Source organism: Bacillus rossius, chromosome 1, assembly GCF_032445375.1.
Source record: "Bacillus rossius redtenbacheri isolate Brsri chromosome 1, Brsri_v3, whole genome shotgun sequence".
NCBI lineage: Eukaryota > Metazoa > Arthropoda > Insecta > Phasmatodea > Bacillidae > Bacillus > Bacillus rossius.
The window spans coordinates 270,430,907-270,444,932 of NC_086330.1; positions in this window are offsets into that span (position 1 = coordinate 270,430,907).

The window sequence follows — 14,026 nt, forward strand, 5'->3', positions numbered from 1 at the left end:
TTTGTCAGTTATACTAACCTCTCTGGGTTTGCCTTCATAATGAAGTTATGGAGTACTGTGGTTGCTTGTACTATCTTGGTGACAGTGCACACAGACCCTCGAATGGCTTGATTGTAAATTTGCCAATGACTAGTTAAGATTCCGAATGCATTTTCCACCGTTCTGCGGGCCCTACTCAGACGATAATTGAATATTTTTTCACCATCTCCCAAATTTGTTTTTGGATATGGTTTTAAAATCACTTCCTTGAGAGGAAATGCAGCATCAGCTACAAATGCAAACAAAAGTGAAACATTAGTACCTGGCAATGCTTGGGGCTGTGGGAAATCAATACCATTTTGCAGGACTAATTTTCCAAATGTTGAATTGGCAAATATACTACCATCACTATGGTGTCTGTAGTCCCCAATGTCAACCCATATAAATTCATAGTTGGCATTAACTGCTGCCATGAGAACAATTGAAACGTACTTTTTGTAATTAAAGTACAGGGACCCGGATTTCGGTGGTGCATGACAGCGCACATGCTTTCCATCAATCGCCCCAAGACAATTTGGAAAGTTCCAAATATTCCAGAAATCTTCAGCAATATTCCTCCAATCACTCTGTAATGGCTCCTTCATTACTTCTGGCCCTAATACTGTCCAAAGAACATTACAAATCTCCGGAATAATTTTTGCACAGTTGAAACACCAACACGAAAGTCCCATGCAATAGACTGGCAAGTGCCACCATGGACCAGATATTTTGGTGTCAGTGCCAGCTTCAGGGGAGGAGACAAGGGCGTGTGCCTGGTGTTTTTTTTTTGTCAAGGAAGGGGTTACTAATTTTAGCAGCTTTTCAAACTGGCAACACTTCATTCGCGTAAATTTAAAAAAACTGTTCGTGGTCTTTATTACGAAGGTATGTAAACAACTGTTGAAAACAACCTTTTTCCCGACGACATTTGTTTAGAGGACGCACCCACCACCGATGCCGTCGTTCATTGCGAACATTTTGATCAATATAACACGAAATTATTGCCAACTAATTAAATTATTTTCCTTTTCAATCATCTTCACATCGTGCGCGCAACACAAATAAACACATACATCAGCTTTTTTCCTCTGACAAGGCTACCAATACATGTACACAATTTTTCCTTCGCTGCACTTCCTTTAATTTTCGTAAATATTTTGTATAAACTTCCGATTTCTCTGTGCGTGTGTTATTTAATTGTAGGTTGAAGTTCTGTGCTTTGCGTGTGCCCTGTGCTTTTGCGTGTGATATTTTCTGTGCGATATTTTCTGTGCTAAATCATTTGTAGGCTAGCCTTTAGGGTGCGATGATTATGGGGAGAATCTTAAATACCAAATTCATTACCTCAAACAATGGGTGTGACGGTTATGCGATGGCGACGATTATTCGAGTAAATACGGTATTAGCAAAGTAATCTTTCAGTTTAAAAAAAACTTTATAATAAAAATTTAAACAATAGTAATCTTTCATATTGAAAAATATATTTTGGTTAGTGATCTATAGTATATGTGTTTTTTGACTGGTAGTAGTGCATTTGAAATAGGTTAGTACAGGGTGCGGTGCAGAAACTTGCTAATTTGTATTTCGCGTCAAAAGGTGAGATGGTGTCGGGAGAGGGTGGGGAGGGTCTCGTTCGAAAGGGCAGTCCATGACGTGTTGTCACCCACCTGGTCAGTTGCTGCTATGCATTGGACCAACGAGCAGCGCGCGTTTGCCGTCGAGGCTTACATTTCTAATGGCCGTTCCATTATCGCCACTCAACGAGCACTCCGTATTCGGTTCAATATTCGTCCTGCAGGTCCAGTTCCTGGTCGGAAATCGATTGTTACATGGGTGGACACATTTAGGGCGAGTTTAAGTGTGATGAAAAGTGGGGTAGAAGGTCCACAGACTGTCACTACCCCAGTGATGATAGATAGACAGTGCTTCTGTAATGGTACTGCGCATTCAAAATTATGGTACATTGGTAAAAAAAACATGGTACATAAAAAATGTCTAAAATCAAAATTTTGAGTTTTCACTGCTCAACACATGATTGAAATTTACACTAATGATATAAAAATCCTATAAATGGCATAAATATACAGAGTGTATCAAAATTAATGTTACAACGCTTGAGGGTAGAAAGCTCTTATTATTTGCAACCATTTTTCCCAATAAACGTGTTGCCGGAAACACGTAGTTAAGCCCCTGTAGCTCCAGAAAGAGTCAGCGTAGGCAACCCGTTGTAGAGTGTTATGTTGTGGATGTGCGGGCGTTCGAGTAGAGAAATAACCTTTTTAATCGTGGCACAGATTTTAATTTTACTCTGAAATCAATCACAGCTTCGGCTTTGTTTCACATTGAAATTGTTGCATACGTTTTAACAACGTGACAGCCTAAAGCAACGGCTCAAAAACACGCCCACCTTAAGTGACACAGAGGTGACAACAGCGAATCATGTTTTCACGGATACGCTGGAGCATGTGTGGAGTCGATCTTATGATTTCGAATGCTTCAATGATTCGCTGTGTAAGCTCTTCTACCGTTTCTACTGGCGTAGCATAGATAAGCCCTTTTACATAACCCCACAGAAAGAAATCTAACGGGGTTAGGTAGGGTGACCTTGGCGGCCATGCAACAGGGCCCGCTCGTCCAATCCATCGGTTTGGAAATGTTTGGTTTAAATACTCTCGCACTTGCAGGGAAAAATGAGGTGGTGCCCCGTCATGTTGGTACATCACACGTCAGACATGCAATGGAACCTCTTCAAGAAGACCTGGTAGTTCGTTCTGAATGAAGTGGAGGTATCCGGCGCTGGTAAGTCGTGGCGGAAGAAAAAAAGGCCCGATGAGTACGCCGTCAACAATACCGGCCCACACATTAACTGAAAAACGTTCTTGGCGAGCTGTAACAAAATTGCATGCAGATTGACATCATTCCAAACATGACTGTTGTGCGAATTGAGAATAGCGTCTTGAGTGAACTTGGCTTCATCGCTGAATAAAACCGCTAACTCGGGGTTCCTCAATACTCTTTGAATGTACCAACGAGAAAAGGTCATGCGAAGAGGATAGTCCACCGGACCTATGTGTTGCACTTTTTGAAGGTGGTACGGGTACAAGAGTTGCTCATGAAGAACTCGCCAAACAGCCATTTTGTTAGCGTCCATATCGGAACCTTCTGCCCTTGTGCTTGTATCCGGACTCTCAATTCTCTGAAGTACATCTTAAAAACTGGGAGTACGAACCCTGCGTGGAGCACCAGCATTTGGTCTTGCGACAGCACATGTACCAGTATCACGCATTCGCTGAGTAAGTCTTGCAAACATGGTGTGAGCTGGAATCCTACGACCCGGATATCGTTCTTCGTACAGACGACGGGCGGCTCGTCCATTTTGTCTAGCTTCCCCGTAAACAAGCAGATGTCCGTGTACTCACTAAACGTGTACTCCATTGAGCTCCACTAAAACGTCGCCCTTTTCAGAACCACAGCAAAAGAAATGACACCACGAGTTTGCTTGTACGACAGAACAGTCAACGACAGACCACCAGTGATATCAAAACACACTGCGACAGTGCGATGTCACGCTGCGCAGTGCTATGGCACAGCACGAACGGAATAAAAGAGGTGAGGGCGCCACCAACGGAAGTAAAAAGGGGTGGGGGTCAGCATTCGACATTGTATAGTCCTCTCGAGCGCTGCCCGGCGTCGTAAACACGTAATTCACCACAGCATCGTCTGTCTCGCACAAAGCCCAACGGGTTGCCTACGCTGACTCTTTCTACAGGGGCTTAAATACGCATTTCCGGCAACATGTTTACTGGCAAAAATGGTTGCAAATAATAAGAGCTTTCTACTCTCAAGCGTTGTAACATGAATTTTGATACACCCTATATATATATATATATATATATATATATATATATATATATATATATATATATATATATATATATATATATATATATATATATATATATATATATATATATATAAATTAGCTCATGCTTTTAAAATCACAAAATTACGAACGTTTGGCACTGAAACACTGGCACAATGATTATTCACTATCAGAATTAAAAGAAAATATGTCTGTGACAGTTGGTGTGTTATCGTATGTAGGATGTTCCTTGGAATCAGATTCGGGATACAAGTGTGTTGCTGTCATCCTCTTCAACATCTCGTCAGATGGCTGGAAATTACTGCAGCTAGCACCAGTTTTTTCTTTCACACACTGTGATGCTAGCACAATTCCATTAACAGTCTCTGTTACAAGTAGATTCCTGGTCTTGGTCTTGATGAAATTTATCTTACTAAATATGCGCTCACAATCAGCATTCGAGTGGGGAAGAGATAATACTGTGAGAGTAAAATTAGGCAATGCTGTATACAAAACATTCTCATCTTCATTCTTGAATTTCAGCAACGTATCCCAGAACTTGTCAGGTTCTTCCCCTTTAGCGATATCATCTGCTAAAGTTTTGAATGATAGGCGCCTCCATTCATCATCAATTTGTTGCGTTTCGCACATCTCCACAGGCTTTGCTCTCTTTACTTGGTTTGCAAGATCCAGAAGAGATGGAGTTGTAATGCGTTCCTTCTGTGACAAAGCTTTCTTTGGATGCAATACAGAAATGGAATCATACATGATCTGCAAAATCAAATCGTCATTTTATTCATTGACACCCTTTTATGAGGAGTCTCGACATTTCGTCCGTAAGTTTTCGATCAGATCGGGCCTACCTTGAACACTTTGCTTATTTATTTCTGTCATCACACCTACACCAAGATAGATGTTTTGAAGTTGCAAAAAATGCTGCTCAGACTTCGGACAGATAGACCACAGAGGTGTGTGTGCCACATAGTCTTGTTCCATATAAGCACAAAGTAATTCCCGGTAGGAACTTGCCATCTTCTCTTTTAGAACAGTAAGTAGTAGTTTTTCAGACTGGAAGTTTTTATTCACTGAAACAAACTTTGGAAGTACCCACTTCAGGAAAAGATAAAACAATTTCATGAATGGGTCCCGGAGAGCATTGAATATTTCTTCGGCAGAAATGGTACGGTTTTCTTGCCACTTATCTGAGAAGAATAAAAGCAATGCATCCCATTGTTCTATTACCCTCTCCACTACAGCAAACAAAGACAGTCATCTAATTTGTGCAGGTTGTAATAACTTGTGCACCTTGATTTCCATAAATTTTTGGAACTCTGAAAGTTGAGATTGCCGTTTTGCACTGCATTTCATGTAGTTGTATAATGCATCTTTCAAAATACCAGTTTCTACCACGGTCTCTGGCTCTTCGTATGTGTGCATCTTCCTCTTGTACCCAGCTGTAGCATATTGTCAATACTTGCATAATAGTAGTGATAAATAATAGGTTCATAATAGTTACTGTTTATTTTGGCTGTGTCAAATACAATGGGACTACAACATCAGTAGGTTTTTAATATTATTTTTTTTATCCTTCACAACATAGTAGTGTATGACGATGTGTGTATGTGATTGCAATGTCAAACACAAATATTTCCGTATGAGATCACATCAGTTTATTTTTCTCTACCAGTATTATTCATACCAATATATTTCTAACCTAATCTGCAAAAATTTATTATCTTTGGAATAAGTAGCATTTAGAATAATATATAAATGGTCTCATATCACTACACATCCTTTATGCCAGTAGTATGCAAGAAATCAAAAATATTTTTTTTAAATCAGTCTTCTTTGTAAGATATCAGATAGTAATATTATCTGGTTGTATACAAGTCTCAGTTTTTTTAATTCTTAAGTTACTCCACTCATATTGATTAAATATCAAGAGTAACAAACGTAATGGAAAAAAATCAGCCCATATAACAAGTGTTTTTAGCATATCGTCGGTCTTTTGCAAAAAGGTGCCAAGTAACATTTTTTACCAAAAGGAGTTATGTACATCCGGAGACTTCAAATGATGTCCTCCATATACTGCAAAAAGGTGACAACTCAATATTCAATTGTTACAGAGATAGCTTGGGTAACATGTTACAACAGTTTCTTCATCGAGATTGCATAAAGGAGCTATGTGCCACATAACCATTTTTTACTATCTAGATAAATCGTATGGATAAAAATCTTAGTAACAAAAAGGAGACAAGTGTGAACATGGAACCTTGTTGGTCATTTGTTCTACATAAAAACAAAAGCAAAATGGTGCCATGTGCCACATAGCACCTTTTTGCAAACTAGATTTATATTGTAAAAAAAAAAAATGTCAGTGTACATGGAACCTTTAATCTCATAATAATATTGTTCGTTGTTACATTTACATGTAATAATTCTTGCACTTAAGGCTAAGATCCTTAGTTTTGCAGCCTCCAAGGAAAATTTTTCTCCCATGAATATCGTAGTAGATAAAAAAATTAATAAACAGTAGAATTGTAAATAAAACTTTGAATTTTGTAAATATGATGATGAAAATTTTCTCAAAAAATTCTTTCTTAATTAATTTTAATTTAGAAATTTTCAAAACTAAATATTAGGTATATATTTAAACGGTACACAGCTGTTACTTTGCACACAACTTAAAGGAGGTACAATGAACAATTCTCCGGTTTAATTTTTTTAATACAACTTACAGAATTTAAATAATCTGAGTACAAAATATTGTGATTTAACTGTCACTTGCCGCTGATGAAAGGAACGAGTTCAACAGTTTGCCGCTAGAGCTCCGGTTAGTTCCGAGTTTACTCACTAGATGCCTCGAATATCGCAGGAGTTCAGGCGGGAATATTATCGCTTCGAAACGGTCAAAACACAACACTAGTATCAGCAATAGTAATCAATGAATTGAAAACCGTCTCACGTTGTCGACAATTTATATAGATATATTTGTCAGCTTTTCAGTGATGTAAATTATTATTAATATGCTTCACTTGTCGTAACAAATTTATTCATAGAATATATTTTTATTTTTAAAATAATCTAACTACAATTACTGAATTGTTTTAGTAGATAGAGATTTATTATAATAGTTGGGCGTCTTAAAAAAAAACTTATTTTGGAAATAATAAAGTGCTAAATATGATTATAATATCTAACCTGTTTAGTTTACGGGCATCTACGTGAACGTTGTACATTACATTTTATTACAACATTATTTCACATATTATCTTAGTGACTTCATTATGTATTTTGATATGACTCTACCTTAGCACATGAATGAATCCTGCAATCACGGTGTATTACAATAATAGCAAAATGGTTTCATATAATAATATAACTTCCAAAATAAATTTAAATTATTAAATTATTATTTATACTTCTATCCAAGAATCGTACATTCAAGACAAATAAATAATGTTTTAGATTTTATTAGAATATTTCAATTATTGTAAAAAAAATTATTTGCAAAATGACAATGATTTTCTATAAATTTATTTAATTATATTTCTTTCATAGGCGTGCCTACAGGGGGGGCCAGGTGGGCCATGGCCCCCCCTAATGTAATCACTCAGATCGGCATTTTCTCTAATGTGTTCGTTAATATTCGTATATTCCTGGCACTGTGACACTCAAACTGTTTTTTCAGTGTTGCAGTGTGGTAATTATCAATATTTCTAAACATTTTATCGTTCTGGAAATACAGCCGCCTTAGTTTATTTAAAACACGAGGTCCCTTAAAATGGCCAAGCAAAAAAAAATTAAGAGGTTTGTTAAAGTTCCGTTGTCTGAATTGTTGTGTTTGCATTCACTAAAAAGAAGTTAATTTCAAGGTAGATCTGGACCAAGCTATTGGAAAATTCGAGAGGGAAAAATGTGTAAGTACCCTTTAAACATTGTCTATGGAAAAAAAAAACATATTTTCAAGATTGCTAAAATTATACGGATATAAATATTAACTAGTAAACATTCATATCTCGTCGATACTGCACAAAAATATAAACACGCAATGAGTGAATGTATTTAGGCTATTTAACATTCTAAATTCAGCTTCTGATTTAAAAATTTAGCAGGGCCCCCCCTAATGGAAATGTCTGGGCACGCCTATGATTTCTTTAGTTATATTTATTTAATTATGTTTCTTTGATTATATTTGTACCTCGACTTTAGCTCTGGTAGAATGGGCTATACCTCTGGGTGTAATGTTACATAAATGAGTTATGATGAAAATATTAATAGTTAGTATTGCAAATTTATAGAGATGTTTTAAAAAAAAATAGTAACTGAAGGACCAGCCGCCTATGGCAACTTCCTCCCGTAATGATTTAGTTATGTATATAACAATACAAAAATTAGGGCCAATCTCTCGATGCTGTCGTTGAACAATGGTTAACTAAAGTCGTTTAAAATTACCTTTGGTTTTTAACAATAGATTTTTCACTACCCAAGCATTTATTGTATCACTAACCTTGAGCAGTTAAACATTTTCGTTAGTTACATAAGTTCGTTAGAAACACAATTACAAGGCAGTGGCGATTCTTTTTTTTTCTTCTGGGGTCATGTAAAATTATGTTTGTAAACAAATATTGGCCAGAAAGAATTAGGTATATATTTTTCAATTTAACTTCCGCTACATTATTTGCAACTATAAATGATCAAAGAAACATAAGTTCCAAGTGCGCGCACACACGCACGCATATGTATACATGTAAATACTTTTGAACAAATGAAATGAGGAGTTTTAGCAAATAAACATTCAGGTAATTTTCCAAAATACAATTTTAAAGACCTTTATATTGTGTTCTTACATTTGCAGTTAGATTTATTTAAATTATTTGGCAAATATTACAATCTAAAAACTTTTTTAAGAATGTCCAGTAATTGTTTTTAGGTAATTTTATTTGTGTTACAAGAAACCGAAGACCTTGCTGAAGTAAAATTATTATGTATATAAAATGTGTTTAAATGGGTGTGTTATACTTAGATGAAATTGATCTAGAATTATATGAAATAAAATGCTATTGTTTTACCAGCCTTTGAGCTTTCTAGCTTACGTGAAATTGTTATAATTAAACTTTATTGCCTAAATTTTGAATTGCTCGAAAATGCAAAAAGTAATTCACTCGCTCACACACTGGCCTATACAAATTCCAACCCACTACCAAAAGAGCTGGAAACTTGAAATTTGGGTCGCAGCCTCAATGAGGAAATTTGGAAAAGTACCGATTTTTATTTTCTAATTACTAAAAAAATAAAATTAAGAAATATGCACGCACCTTTAAAATCGGTGTATACCTTCTTTCGGAAGAACGTTGTTGCAGAAATTATTGTTTACTTCTCATGCTTGTACAAATTGAATAGTACTGTAAATGTATTTGATGACATAAGCAATAGTAAGATATTAGCTGATATTGAATACAAACAATTTTTTTCGTGACTACAAAAAATAAGGTTCTCTGCTTGGCGAGTGATTAACTTATACTAATGTCAAAAAGATGTTATCGGGAAAAAATAAATGAAGTTATTTTATACCACTGATTCACTATCCATAAAATCAAACTGCAAAGTCTTTGCAACTGGTATCTCACACAAGAAATATAAAACATATTCGTGCTTCATTTTGTATAAAAATAAAACACATATCATATAATATCGGGAGACAGCCTTGACAATCGTGCCTATCACCAACATGGCCAATCAGACTCATTGTCATGTTTACGATGGCAAGACAGCTAGCAAACCAGTTCAGTTTATATGCAGCTTAACTGAAAAATTTATTCAATATTTTCGGGGTAGTTTTACGCTCAAAATTAATACAAAACCAAATCAGCAATCCTTGTATGATCATTTATAATATTACAAAAAATCTTCCATTTTTCTTTCGAATTGTATTGAGCACTAAAATATTGATTTACTTTTGCCCAGGTTTTATTTGACGATACTCTGTAGAGTTTCGCTTGTTTGCATTGTTTATTTATCAGGTTTAATTCATGGCCAAATTAATTGAAGTGTAACACAAATTATTTATATATATATATATATATATGTGTGTGTGTGTGTGTGTGTGTGTGTGTGTGTGTGTGTGTGTGTGTGTGTGTGTGTCTGGTTAGGAATCAGTATGATGTACTAGAAAAAATATGTCCTATCAGTGTAATGAATGGTTGTACCCTTACAAGCGTTGAATATTTATGAAACATTTTATTTCTTTGGTATTTAAAGCCGCAGACTTGTATTTTATTTATTTCATTTAGACAACAACATGGGTCCGTGTTTTCTACATGGCACGCTCTGTAATATTTTGAATGTTATAGTAATTTTGGCTTTTTAAAATCTGTGATTTGTGCAGTAGACTAATTTGTAATTTTTTATAATTTCTTTTCACATTTTTAGAGATCCATTTGCTAATAGTATATACACTTCTCCATTAATTATAATAAACACATATTCCATTATTGGAATTCTTTCAGAATGGGTATCACAAGACTACAAAAACTATTCTCCTGCATAAGAAAGGTGATAATACCGGTAAAGAAAATTATCGTCAGAGAGCAATTACGTCTTATATCTAGGGACACCTGTATTTTGCGAATACATTTCGTGTCAATGTATTTTACAAAACAATGTAGATTTTTCTTGTAATTATTGGCTGTGGTCGGTGAAGGCTGTTTTCCCGCACTTGACGGGGCCAATGAGGACGTAGTTACCGTACTGCTGCACGCCCGCAATTCGCCAAACCTCTAAGAAAAAAGCTACAGTTATGTGTGAAATAGCCTGACACGAGATGTATTCGCTAAATACATGTGTCCTTACTTATATCGAAAAATATTTGAACATTGTATGATAATTTTAAGTATGAAAATTACAAAATACTTTCAAATTTTATACATGGTTTTATATCAACTCTAAGCAGTAAAACATATACTGCTTATTTTATACAAAATATATCTATACACGGCAACTGATTATGAATCACTTGAGTTTTTTTATAAAGCATCTAAGCCCTTGACTGTATAAATATATTGTTGGATGAATTAACTAAACTAGGAATACTATAAAATGCACAAAAATGACATAAAGCATAATCTATCTATTTAGCACAGCCTGAATAATTCATTTCCTATTGTCAAGACTAAAATTTAAAAAATGGCGAAAGAAGCAGTATAAAATAACTATCTCATTATCTTTACGGGTAACTCAAACATCATACAAACAATACGAAATATTCTTAAACGCAAGAAAGAATATTTTAAACACTGTAAATAACTTAGATTTTAAATCAAAGGATAATAATCAGTCTGTAAAATTTAGTTTTAACGATGAGTTGGAAACAGAACATCAAACATATAGCATAGGTGTTACTGCCAACAGAGAACTCTCACAAACAATACAATTCCTTTCTGCGAAACCTGCAAGCTCCGGTACCTTCTGTAATTATATATATATACTTATATACTTTTTTCGATAAAGAAGTCAATCTGAATTTATTGCCTTTTTTTCCATATTTTTTTATACATTAGATGTATATAAATATAAAAATTTATGTAACAGGATGAATCTTAAATGGTTTGAACCGTTATCTATAATGACTTAGTTGGTTTGTTCATTAAAAGCCTTTCTTTTTTACTGTTCAAGTTGGATTCCTTTATAACTAAAAAAAAATATAATATCACGTAACTAAAAAAATAAATAAAAGAGCAAACTTCTGTTCGTATAAAGGTGTTAATTTTATGAAAATAATGTAATACAATTTGTTCTCTAGATAAGTAGATTTAGAAGTAAGACTTCATATTTCAGTCGTTACCATGGTACGACTTCCGGAAAAGTTTGACATATATATATATAAATCTGGAAAAAAAGGCAATAAATTCAGATTGACTTCATTATCGAAGTAGAATAAAACACAAAATACACTTGCAGAGGACCACCAAATATATTGCGTGTTTCTGCAATGGAGTTAAACTCTAAAATTTCCTTTATTATTTCAAAACAATAATTTAAAACTCCAAGCAAATGTAAGAACACGTCTTCTAGATATAACGGAAGATTATAATGCCGTGTCCGAATTCGCCTGAAGAATATACATGTAGATACTTTGGAAGTGACTTCGCAAGGCTGTCAGAAATGGACGTGAAGTATGCTATGCAATACGCAAGTAAATGAATCTGTGTAATTCTCGCGTACTTCCAGTTGAAAATACGTCTTCATTTGAAAATTTTTTGGTCATATTTTATATATAATTTAAATTATTCAAGAGGTCGTAAAATAAATATCATTTATTTTGTATTTTACTGGTATCAATAAATAAATTGACAAAATTAATTTATGGATGTTTAAAACGAAGTTTCAACAAACACATGTACATATTTAGCCTACCGATCGTTACTACAAAACAAAAGTCCAATAATAATGTAAGATGCCGTAAATTCACGTGAAAGCGATGGACTAATTTCACATGCGTTTAAAAATAAAATCTAAACATCCTTTTCGGCTGGCTAAACATTGAACATATCCGGATTCGTCAAATGCAAGTGAAGTACGCAAGGTTGTAAACATGTAACTGCATTACTTTATGATTAAATTTTAATATAATTATGCATACCTCCAAAAAATGTTCAGTTAAAATTAGTATTGTATTAGTGTTTGTATTAAAATATAATGTATACCGGGTATATTTTTATTGTGTTTTAAGATTTGTTGACTTTTGTACTTCATGTACTTTTGGTGAAAAGTGAAAATGTAATTATGTAGGTATTATTTATTATCAGGGCCCAAGGCATAACTATATGTTCGTTGGCCGAAAATGAATTGTAGTTATACTTGTATATCTAAGAAAAATATTTGTATTTTGTATCAATGTAAGTATTTTATTATAAAATTTTTATATTACTTACAAATATTTTGTACTCATAATATATAGTTTCCATTTGTCTTAAGACATAATCAAATTATACACTCAGCAAAAAATATTTATTGGTTCGCAATTTTTCATTGTTACAATATTTAAAAATATTAATTTGCTATTCAGCAATATCAACTTCTAAAACGCGAGTAAAAATTATCATTAAATTATATCAATGGCATATTTATTGCATTAGTATTCCTTGCTCCTAATCACTTACTCTGGTTGATTACCTTCTGTATAACCTCAGTCAGTGATCGTAATTTATGTACACCTTTTGCCCACTAAGACGATTCAGGTGCAGATTCTGGAGCAGTGTTTTTTATGTACGAATGTGTCAATAAATCCGTCAGTTTGTGGGTGGTGTTGGGAAGGGGGGGGGGGAGGAATTACTACTCTTAAAATATCACTTTATCTGTATGCTTGATAAAATATCCTTTGGTTAGCTCCCTCTGAAATATTCTTATACAACCTATGACGTGTAGCCTACTCCTTAGATATTTTACTTCCAACACGTTTCATTGCGTAGAGAAGGCGATTCTTCGAGTATGTGGCCCTTTCAGAATTAAATTATTATTATTAGTTACAACTGATGTTTATTTCGAGCCTCTTTGACTTCCAGTTCATACATAAAAGACGAACTACCAGTGATGCTTGACGTCACCAGTAGGGATAGCATGAAGGAGCTCCTCATTTCGCCAGACGCGACTGGCATAAACAAGTATTTATATTGCAATAATAAATTACTAAATGATAGCTTATTTTTCGAAAATATGATTATGTTTTTTTACAAGAAGTACGAATGCCAGGACATTTACTAATAACATCGTTTTTAAACATCACATATAAAAAAAGGAAGTGTAATCAAAAGCAACAAGCTGCAGGTCAGCTAAAAACGCAAACCAAACATTTTTCTAGCTCTAGCCTTCATGTATACATACTTAAAAATATAATACATTTAAAACACTAAAATTAATGCAGTAGTAACCTGCAATATTTTGAAGACATATATTCAGCTACAAAAAATTCTCGGATAGTATAAAAAGTTCGCCTGTATATATAGTTGCACAGAAAAATACAGTCCTAATGAGATATCAAATATAGCAAATAATACCGCTTTGCAACATAACGTCATGCTATTAGATGGTCAACGTTCAACTGTTTGTGTAATACACATATGCACACACCTGTGACAAAATGTGTAA